Source organism: Lissotriton helveticus (assembly GCF_964261635.1).
Source record: "Lissotriton helveticus chromosome 1_1 unlocalized genomic scaffold, aLisHel1.1 SUPER_1_unloc_9, whole genome shotgun sequence".
Taxonomy (NCBI): Eukaryota; Metazoa; Chordata; class Amphibia; order Caudata; family Salamandridae; genus Lissotriton; species Lissotriton helveticus.
In genome coordinates, this window is record NW_027611736.1 from 4,160,724 (window position 1) to 4,172,323 (window position 11,600).

The 11,600-nt window shown below is 53.2% G+C and overlaps 1 non-coding gene across 1 annotated transcript; it reads right to left on the bottom strand.

Moving 5' to 3' along the window:
* Positions 1–6,271: 6,271 nt before the first annotated feature.
* LOC144806619 (small Cajal body-specific RNA 16) lies at positions 6,272–6,450 on the bottom strand. Its single transcript, XR_013605854.1, has one exon.
* Positions 6,451–11,600: the final 5,150 nt, after the last annotated feature.

Genomic DNA, 11,600 nt, shown 5'->3' on the forward strand with positions numbered 1-11,600 from the left:
GGATAGAAGAGCCCAGCTCAGTCCCAGCGGCCCCCGGATAGAAGAGCCCAGCTCAGCCCCAGGGGCCCCTCGGATACAAGAGCCCGGCTCAGCCCCAGGGGCCCACGGATAGAAGAGCCCAGCTCAGTCCCAGCGGCCCCCGGATAGAAGAGCCCAGCTCAGCCCCAGGGGCCCCTCGGATACAAGAGCCCGGCTCAGCCCCTGGGGCCACCGGATAGAAGAGCCCTGCTCAGCCCCAGGGACCCCGGATAGAAGAGCCTAGCTCAGCCCCAGGGGCCCCTGGATAGAAGAGCCCTGCTCATCCTCAGGGGCCCCGGATAGAAGAGCCCTGCTCAGCCCCAGGGACCCCGGATAGAAGAGCCTAGCTCAGCCCCAGGGGCCCCTGGATAGAAGAGCCCTGCTCAGCCCCAGGGACCCCGGATAGAAGAGCCCTGCTCAGCCCCAGGGGCCCCGGATAGAAGAGCCTAGCTCAGCCCCAGGGGCCACCGGATAGAAGAGCCCAGCTCTGCCCCATGGGCCCCTGGATAGAAGAGCCCAGCTCAGCCCAAAGGGCCCCTCGGATACAAGAGCCCGGCTCAGCCCCTGGGGCCACCGGATAGAAGAGCCTAGCTCAGCCCCAGGGGCCCACCGGATAGAAGAGCCCTGCTCAGCCCCAGGGCCCCCCGGATAGAAGAGCCCTGCTCAGCCCCAGGGGCCCCCCGGATAGAAGAGCCCTGCTCAGCCCCACGGGCCCCTGGATAGAAGAGCCCAGCTGAGCCCCAGGGGCCCCTTGGATACAAGAGCCCGGCTCAGCCCCTGGGGCCATCGGATAGAAGCGCCCTGCTCAGCCCCAGGGGCCCCGAATAGAAGAGCCTAGCTCATCCCAGGGGCCCCTGAATAGAGGAGATCAGCTCAGCCCCATGGGCCCCGGATCGAAGAGCACACCTCAGCCCCAGGGGCCTCTGGATAGAGGAGCCCAGCTCAGCTCCAGGGGACCCCGGATAGAAGAGCCAAGCTCAGCCCCAAGGGCCCCTGGATAGAGGAGCCCAGCTCAGCCCCAGGGGCCCCAGATAGAAGAGCCCAGCTCAGCCCCAGAGGCCCCCGGATAGAAGAGCCCAGCTAAGCCCCAAAGGGTCCCTGGATAAAAGAGCCCAGCTCAGCCCTAGGTGCCACGGAGAGGAGCCAAGCTCAGCCCCAGGGCCCCGGATAGAAGAACCCAGCTCAGCCCCAGGGCCCCCGGATAGAAGAGCCCATCTCAGCCCCAGGGGCCCCTCGGATACAAGAGCCCGGCTCAGCCCCTGGGGCCACCGGATAGAAGAGCCCTGCTCAGCCCCAGGGGCCCCGGATAGAAGAGCCTAGCTCAGCCCCAGGGGCCCCCCGGATAGAAGAGCCCTGCTCAGCCCCAGGGGCCCCCCGGATACAAGAGCCCAGCTCAGCCCCAGAGGCCACCGGATAGAACAGCCCAGCTCTGCCCCACGGGCCCCTGGATAGCAGAGCCCAGCTCAGCCCCAGGGGCCCCTCGGATACTAGAGCCCTGCTCAGCCCCAGGGGCCCCGGATAGAAGAGCCTAGCTCAGCCCCAGGGGCCCCTGGATAGAGGAGCTCAGCTCAGCCCCAGGGGCCCCGGATCGAAGAGCACACCTCAGCCCCAGGGGCCTCTGGATAGAGGAGCCCAGCTCAGCTCCAGGGGACCCCAGATAGAAGAGCCAAGCTCAGCCCCAGGGGCCCCAGATAGAAGAGCCCAGCTCAGCCCCAGAGGCCCCCAGATAGAAGAGCCCAGTTAAGCCCCAAAGGGCCCCTGGATAAAAGAGCCCAGCTCAGCCCCAAGGGCCCCTGGATAGAGGAGCCCAGCTCAGACTCAGGGGCCCCAGATAGAAGAGCACAGCTCAGCCCCAGGGGCCCCTGGATAGAGGAGCCCAGCTCAGCCCCAGGGGCCCCGGATCGAAGAGCACACCTCAGCCCCAGGGGCCCCTGGGGCTGAGCTCTTCTATCCGGGGCCCCTGGGGCTGAGCAGGGCTCTTCTATCCGGTGGCCCCAGGGGCTGAGCCAGGCTCTTGTATCCGAGGGGCCCCTGGGGCTGAGCTGGGCTCTTCTATCCAGGGGCCGCTGGGGCTGAGCTGGGCTCTTCTATCCGGGGGTCCCTGGGGCTGAGCTGGGCTCTTCTATCTGAGGGCCCCTGGAGCTGAACTGGGCTCCTCTATCCAGGGGCCCCTGGGGCTGAGCTGTGCTCTTCTATCTGGGGCCCCTGGGTCTGAGCTGGGCTCCTCTATCCAGGGGCCCCTGGGTCTGAGCTGGCTCTTCTATCCAGGGGCCCCTGGGGCTGAGCTGGGCTCTTCAATCCGGGGTCCCTGGGGCTGAGATGGGCTCTTCTATCCGGGGGCCCTGGGGCTGAGCTGGGTTCTTCTATCCGGGGCCCTGGGGCTGAGCTTGGCTCCTCTCCGTGGCACCTAGGGCTGAGCTGGGCTCCTCTATCCAGGGGCCCCTGGGGCTGAGCTGTGCTCTTCTATCTGGGGCCCCTGGGTCTGAGCTGGCTCCTCTATCCAGGGGCCACTGGGGCTGAGCTGGGCTCTTTTATCCAGGGACCCTTTGGGGCTTAGCTGGGCTCTTCTATCCAGGGGCCTCTGGGGCTGAGCTGGGCTCTTCTATCTGGGGCCCCTGGGGCTGAGCTGGGCTCCTCTATCCAGGGGCCCTTGGGGCTGAGCTTGGCTCTTCTATCCGGGGTCCCCTGGAGCTGAGCTGGGCTCCTCTATCCAGAGGCCCCTGGGGCTGAGGTGTGCTCTTCGATCCGGGGCCCATGGGGCTGAGCTGATCTCCTCTATTCAGGGGCCCCTGGGATGAGCTAGGCTCTTCTATTCGGGGCCCCTGGGGCTGAGCAGGGCGCTTCTATCCGATGGCACCAGGGGCTGAGCCGGGCTCTTGTATCCGAGGGGCCCCTGGGGCTCAGCTGGGCTCTTCTATCCAGGGGCCCGTGGGGCTGAGCAGGGCTCTTCTATCCGGGGGGCCCCTGGGGCTGAGCCGGGCTCTTCTATCCGGGGGGCCCCTGGGGCTGAGCAGGGCTCTTCTATCCGGCGAGCTCCAGGGGCCCCTGGATAGAAGAGCCCAGCTCAGCCCCAGGGGCCCCCCGGACATAAGAGCCCAGCTCAGCCCCAGGGGTCCCCGGATAGAAGAGCCCAGCTCAGCCCAGGGACCCCCCAGATACAAGAGCCCAGCTCAGCCCCAGGACCCCCGAATAGAAGAGCCCAGCTCAGCCCCAGGGGCCCCGGATAGAAGAGACCAGCTCAGCCCCAGGACCCCCGAATAGAAGAGCCCAGCTCAGCCCCAGGGGCCCCCAGAGAGAAGAGCCCAGCTGAGCCCCAGGGGACCCCGGATAGAAGAGCTCAGCTCAGCCCCAGAGGCCCAGGATAGAAGAGCCCAACTCAGCCCTAGGGGCCCCGGATAGAAGAGCCCAGCTCAGCCCCATGGGCCCCGGATAGAAGAGCCCAGCTCAGCCCCATGGGCCCCTGGATAGAAGAGCCCAGCTCAGCCCCATGGGCCCCCGGATAGAAGAGACCAGCTCAGCCCCTAGGGCCCCCGGATAGAAGAGCCCAGCTCAGCCCCATGGGCCTCCGGATAGAAGAGACCAGCTCAGCCCCTAGGGCCCCCGGATAGAAGAGCCCAGCTCAGACCCAGGGGCCCCCGGATAGAAGAGCCCAGCTCAGCCCCAGGACCCCCGAATAGAAGAGCCCAGCTCAATGCCAGGGGCCCCCGGATAGAAGAGCCCAGCACAGCCCCAGGGGACCCTGGATAGAAGAGCCCAGCTCAACCCCATGGGCCCCGGATAGAAGAGACCACCTCAGCCCCAGGACCCCCGGATAGAAGAGACCAGCTCAGCCCCTAGGGCCCCCGGATAGAAGAGCCCAGCTCAGCCCCATGGGCCTCCGGATAGAAGAGCCCAGCTCAGCCCCAGGACTCCGGATAGAAGAGCCCAGCTCAGCGCCAGGGGCCCCCGGATAGAAGAGCCTAGCTCAGCCCCAGGGGCCTTTGATAGAAGAGCCCAGCTCAGCCCCAGGAGTCCGGATAGAAGAGCCCAGCCCAGCTCAGCCCCAGGGGCCTTGGATAGAAGAGCCCAGCTCAGCCCTAGGGGCCCCGGATAGAAGAACCCAGCTCAGCCCCAGGGGCCCGTGGATAGAAGAGCCCAGCTCAGCCCTAGGGGCCCCCGATAGAAGAACCCAACTCAGCCCCAGGGGCCCGTGGATAGAAGAACCCAGCTCAGCCCCAGGGGCTCCTGGATCGAAGAGCCCAGCTCAGCCCCAGGGTCCCCCGTATAGAAGAGTCCAGCTCAGCCCCAGGGGCCCCCTGATAGAAGAGTCCAGCTCAGCCCCAGGGGCCGCCGGATACAAGAGCCCAGCTCAGCCCTAGAGGCCCCCGGATAGAAGAGCCCAGCTCAGCCCAGGGCTCCGGATAGAAGAGCCCAGCTCAGCCCAAGAGGCCAACGGATAGAAGAGCCCAACTCATCCCGGCTCCTGCAGAGATTCGCTCCAGGATTATTCAGTCTATTTCTACAAACACAGCAGAAGGTGCTGACAATCTCCTACCTGAGCAGTGACCTGTGCAGACGTGTCCAGGCTCTGTCCTCCCTCTGGGGGGCCAGGGGGCAGATCTGGGGTCTGGGGGGGCAGATCTGGGGTCTGAGGGAGGCGGGCAGATCTGGGGTCTGAGGGGGGCAGGGGCAGGTCTGGGGGGGTCTGGGGTGGTAAATCTGGGGTTCGAGGGGGGTCTGCAGATGAAGGTAACTGCACAGACAGACAGGGCTCCTTCCTCCTCTGCAGCAGGCTGGACACACCAGGAGAGGCAGGAAGTGATGTCGCCCCCGCTGCTGGTGCTGTCTCTGCCACCGCTGACCCGGAAAAGGAAACCCTTCTCCCTTCCAGCCAATGTACAGCTCAGTGGGTTTCATCGGCAGGCGAGGAGCGCCCTCTGGTGGCCGCAGACGGAACCGCCGCCTCCAGTCTTTAAGAGTGAATTGGAAATTACAGCCTGAATTTCATTAATTATATGAAAATGTAAGAAACTGCTAGAATTAAACTGGACAATGTTTTCTATTTTTCCTGTTTCTGTGGGTAAGTTTTTTATATTTGGTAGGACTGTGTGTATTCAAACAACTTTCCAACTCTGCACCAAATTTGGTTTTACATTTGTCTGCTTTGTTTACCCGCTCACTCCCTTCAAAGGTTCACTTATAAAATAAACAAACAAGTGGTTTACAGTCTCAATAACTTCATAAGACAGAACAATCAGGTTTGGCTCTCAGAGATTTCTCCCTCAGTGGATGGTGTCATGGCAATGAGTGACCGGTGCCGGTGAAGGTTCTTGTCCCCAGTGTTCAATCAGTTAATTAAAAAAAAACAAATGGTACAGGAGGAGGAGGTTTTGGGTTGAAAGAAGATGGTTATACATAGCAGGTTTTTTTGCCATCTAATTATTCAAACTCAACCAAGGGATATTCACAAAAGGCAGACATGATCGCCCAAATAGACAGTTTTTCCCTTTTCTTGTTATCTATATATATTTTTTTAATTTTTTGGATCAGCCATAAAGACACACCAAATGAACTACCAGCACCCTTGAAGTATGCTACTTACTGCGCCAAGGGAAACGGCCTGACTAATACTTTATCTTTTCACAATAACTTTAAGTAGACAAACCCTTCCCCTTTTTTCTTCTTGTTTAATACTAAAAACGGAGGACACTTAAAACGGAAGATATCCGCGAGGTATTTCTTCGCTGCTCATTACACATCGGGAGCACAAAATAAAAAGAGACCCGGAAACAACTTTTGCTTCCCGGGTCCCGCTAAGAAGAGTCAGCACAAGTCGTGTTTGGGAGGCCGAAGGTAGCAGAAGGATATGTCGATCTGACGCTGCTACAAAACCATAATGTATATCTGTGCCCTTTCTAAAATCCTTATGAAATATCTTAGCAGATCTCCCCGACTCTCAATGGGGACCCGTTGAGGCACAATTCGCAACACTAAAAGGTGCGTGCATATTTGCGCCACTTAAATGTATTGGGGACTTAGTCATGATTCCTTCACGATGACGGCCCCATACCGGTCCTTCGAAATAGAACCCATTCAGATTCCATGTATGATCGGATCGAGAATGAGTGAGAAATGTATACATTTGGCATCAATAACGACTGGGCGCGTTTTGGAAGTGCAAGCAAGGCTCTATGTACCTTTTTCCAGGTCATGTGCTGAGCTACTAAACCAGGCTAAATATACACATTTTAGTCATAGGGTAGTTCACCTAAACGCGTGTTTGCAGTATCATACATGATCACCAAACTGCTGCTAAGATGTTCTCACCTGTTACTGCACAAGCCCCTCTGAGGAGGTAGCCCTTTGGTTTCTCTAGGTCCAGGACTGGCTGCCTTTGTATCGAACTGAGCCCAGGCAGGGGTCAGCCACACAAGAGCCATCCTCCTTGACCATGTGCTCCATCACCAGAGCGAAATGAAATAATCACACACACATGCAAGAACAGGCAGTAAAGCAGTTTACACTTAAAATAAAATCAAACAAAAAAAAAAGGCGTGGGATTATGCCGGGCACGTTCCCGGGGAGTGTAACACGGATTACTTTCATTCTTTACAACTTCCTCCAAGGGCGCTATATAAAACCACTCAACAGACTACAAACATAATTCGCATTCCTGCTCGTAAGAAGCTCCTCACAGCCCAGGTATAAAGCACTAGCAAACGCCCCGGATAATTAATCACTTCCCTCCTACCTCCCTAAACAAATGGGAAAAATATCCACTTACGAAACATTACAGGAATGTTAAAGAATTCAGTGCGCCTGTCCAGGAAGCGCGGCACGTTCTGGTACTCCCAAACACACGCGGTCCAACTCTTATCGGCAAATAAAGGTTGTACGTTGCCTACAACACCCTGCACGGAGGTTGACAGACAATTATGTTTCTCCACAAAATAAACCCTTCAGCGAGCTCTTTTCCCCACAAATCCCACAAAGGCCCGTTCACTCGGCCACCAGCTCTTACCTTCCTTCTTGGCCTTCGGTGCCATGTTGGGGGTGAATGAGAGACGCACAGGGTCTACCAGCTAATATCACAGGGACTCGCTCAAAGAACACTCGCGAAATCACTCATCCAATCGCAAACGTTGCAACGCAACTAACATTCTTGACGTAATTTTTCATTGAGGCTTGACACGCACGCTGGTGAACATTTCAAAAGCGGATATCCGGAGACCTATCCGGCCGACCCTTGTCAGTAATATGAATAAAAGACAACTAAAATATTGCCAAGTTGCTATGTTGGGTGTGACTTCCGACATTTTATTTATTATTCACAGAAAAAGTCAAACCGCTTTTCTACCATATACGAGGAGGAGAACATAACATATTTGGGGAGTGCTGAATGTTCTGTGTTACGTGTTAAGTGTCTAGCCTTAACATCTCATGTACTAGCCAAGCAATGTAATAAACATATCAAGTAAAATAAAAAACAAGCGTAAACACGAAGGAACCAAGCCCCGTCTTTTTCAGATTGAGGGGCGTGTTTTTTTGATTGACTGAAGACGTCACAGAGAGAAAGAACCGAAAGAACACGACCCCCAATCCGAAAAAGACGGGGCTTAAATTGACAGACAAACCTCTTCTCCAATGGCTGGCCGCAGTTTAGGAAGCCAGCCAATGGAGAAGAGGGGCGGGTTTAAGCCCCACTACTAGAAGACATAAAATCTCGCCAGCGACACTGCGCAAGCGTAGCCTACGCTAGCCGAGACCTAAAAATGGCATCAATGTTGTGCATTGGCATGCTGAAGGCACCATCTATGCATGTTTGTAATTCTGAGGAGATATGATATCATTCTATTCTGACTCGTGTTGCAGGCGGACCCTAGTACGAGTCTACACTAACTGTTTATTGCTCATTTTAAACTAATAAAGAGATTGAATTGGAGGACTCTGAGACTCTGAAAATGCATCTCTGCCACGGACGAGACCTCTCTGGTGGTTTACTCTGAAGCAGGAGCAAATCTTGCAACAATACCTGAACTCCCGACAGTCATCTTCAAAAGTCTGAGTATAAAACAAGCTTGCAAAAACTATTTTCTTTACAGGTGCTTGTTGTTGTCCTAGATATTCATATATTCATGTATGCATGCGTATCTGCGATGGCTGTCCTTAAGTGGCATTTTGTTAACTATTCAAAAGTGCACTCAAAGCGAGCTCTGGCTGATGCTTGCGCATCCACGGAGCCATCATTGAATGAACAGGTTTCGTTTAAGTAAAGCACATTCAAATATTCTCCCTGTAGATGTGCGTGCATCAGTGGTAGGAGCGATCTTTGATGAGATTTGTTAAAGCAAGTGCCATTTGAAGATGCAAGTAGTGCATGTGTGCACTTGCAGCACGTTAGCATGTCAGCGTGCGTGTGCTCTTTTTGGTAGCACATACTCGTGCTTGTGGCACGCCCCTGCTTGCTCCGGAAAGGCGGATGCCGCCACAAGCACAAGTATGTGCTTCCAAAAAGAGCAGAGCAGCGGCGAAAGGTCCTCCTATGCAGCACATGCGCACTGCGTATGCGAGACCTAAAAATGGCATCCAGTATAGTACCCTTTACATGGGTGCTTGTGTGTATCAGTTGTTTCAGTTGCATGGCCTCCATGTCATGAATTAATCTAACTGCTGTGGTATTGTCAGGTTCATCCAGATGGAAGTTAAAGTCCCCCAATAATGTAATGGAGCTCTTGCTGGCCTCCATGTCTGCTATTAAGCTGGGAAATTCCTCTAGGAATGGAGTGGGGGGTCCTGGGGGTCTATAGAGCAGTGTGCCTGAAAACGAGTTATTAGCCAATGTTTTAGGCTGAATTGTACAGTTTTACTGTTGGTGGTGGCAACGGACGATATCATGCATTCATAGTCATTTTTGTAAATGATTGCTACCCCGCCTCCCGTTTTTCCCATCCTACCTTGTCTTTGGATAAGGAAATCTGGGGTTAGTCCTTGGATTATGTCAGGGTCGGACCAGTCTTTCAACTACGTTTCAGTAACGGAGAGAATGTCAAGTTCTTCATTCTCTATTAGCATTATGATTTCTGTGGTGTGTGCTGGCAAGGATCTACTGTTAATAAGTCCCATTTCCCATTGCTCATTCCTTGTGGGCCTATCTAGTTGTAGTGGCCCTTCAATCTTGTCTGAGTTAAACTCAGTCCGGCAGATAGGGCATGACATCTTCTTCCCTATCAAGCTTGTTGGCGCTAGAGTCATCTCACAATGGGCTCTACCCGAGTATCTCAATGAGAGTAATAATGCTCTATCATATGTGATGAGCTTACCGTTTTCTGGGACAAATCCGGCATGGTTCCTTGCCCATGACCATGTCCGGACGCAGACAGGCTTGCCTAAGGCGGATGTATGACATTACAACGCATGCATTTACATCGCATGCCTTTACAACGCATTTATTACAGCGCAGTCCATTACAACGCGTAGTGCTTTTGGGGGCCGGATAGTGAATAGTTTAATTTACTATTCCAACTCCAGTCCCCGTGGACACTAGGGAAGGTTATTGGATAGTAATTTAACCTATTCCCTATCCTAGAGCGCCCCCAGAGCAATGCGTTGTAATAGTTTTCGTTTTAATGGTTGCGTTGTAAAGGCTCTGCGATGTAAAAGTTGTGTTGTAAGTGTTGTTCACCGCCTAAGGCACGCCCGCAGTGTGCCGCTGCGCGTCAGTGCTGCGGGCACCATAAGTAGGCTTTTGCTTAACTACTAGAGCGCTCACCTGTCCCTCTCTCCCACCAAGGGCGAGTCCTCTCAGCTGTGCTCACTGGTCCTGCCCCGCCCAGCTCCCGTTCTACTGTTCGACGTAAGTCAGGCTTCCCCACAGTGAGTAAGCATTCAATTCAATTTCAGTTTAAAAAAACATGTATTTCAAAAAGCTTTACATTTAAAATGCGATTGTCTTAGATGCATCTAGAGTAATTTTAAAAGCGATACATTGAATCAATCAAAATACTCTGGCTAAAAAAGACTGTGCAAACAAGCAAGTTCTCAGTTGGTACTCTCTGGTACCCTGTGTCTGACCTGTGTCAGTTTCTCTGATTCTTCCTGTTTCTCTTGTTAAGACATGGCAGCATCTTGAGCTGTGCAGGGTGTGAGCATCTTGAAGGGCAGCCCCAGCTCTATCCCTCCCACTCCCCCCAATGGACGCGCTATGGCTTAGCAAGAGAAACAGGAAGAATCTGATCTGAGCCTCTTGTCACCATACATTAGGAATAAACTGACTCGCTGAATACATGTTGCAAAAATGTAACCGACTCACTCAGTAACCAAGAATGACTCAGCGAGCCTGTCTGCTCTGACACTTCTGGAGAGATAGGGAGGATTAGCAGAATGAGCAGCTTTTACTCCCATGGGACCACCGAGAGCAAAGGAGATACAGCGGCCCCGGCACAACCCCGACCCCCTTTTGAAGAACATGGAAATACATATGTAGCTGGGGCGATTGCCAGGGAGGATCTAGATCAGTGATAATCAAAGTACGGCCCGTGGGGCCGCAAAAGGCCCTCCAGGTCTTTACATGTGGACCCCCGGGCAGCAGCAGCACTGGGCTGCTGTTTACTTGACTCAGAACTGGTTTTGAAAATAGGGGTCCCCTTTATAATGATGCACTTGTATTACATAGGGAAATACAACAATTTGGAAAAGGTCTATAGCAAAGTGGAACAACAGCAAAATATACAATGAAAATAAGAGTAATAAAAGTAAGAAAGCTAGGTGACTAACCAAAATGAAATAAAGAAAATAGAGAAAAATGAGAGAAAGAGAACCCACGTAGAAAAAACTAGTTACCACATGGGTAGACAATATTTATACATTTTATTAATCAAATATTGATTTTGTACGAAAATATCTTTGATGAAATTCATACACATTATTCCTTGACTGTAGAGGAGCGATAAACTATTTACAAAACAACATCATAAAAGCTCCTAAAAAACATAACGAACATAGACAGAGCATGTAGACAAGAGAACGATGGAGGTAAAGCCGTAGATAAGAACTACGCGCATTTCGGCTTCTGGGCCTTCATCAGGTAACCGTCTATTGCAACACACATACCAAGATAAGACGCAAAAGTCTGATAACCAAGTATGACAAACCGACCATTAATCATAGATGCTCCAAAAACTGATGAAAAGTAAAGAAAGTGACAAATGATAAATTGGACCAAATCCTGGGGAAATGACAGGGTATCCTTATCAAAAGTGTCTGATTCCCTTGAAGGTTGAGACTCGACAATATAAACAACCAGAAGGATGTATAATGAGAAAATTGCGATAATCTGGATTAGTGCATAAAGGATGACCAGGGCTGGATAAAAGACACTTGCGAAGAATAGGAAGAAAAAAAACAGCACCTTAATGAGGTATCTGAACCGATAAATCAAGATAATCAAAAATGCAACGTAATCCCGACATCCCAGGGATCCAATGGTGGCGAGTGGAGCTCAGAACTAACATGAAAAAGAAACGTACATATACAGCAAACACTTATTTAAAGGTTAATTGCAGTTAGGAAAAGGAGGTAACTAGGCCTTTAACTTTAGGAACACC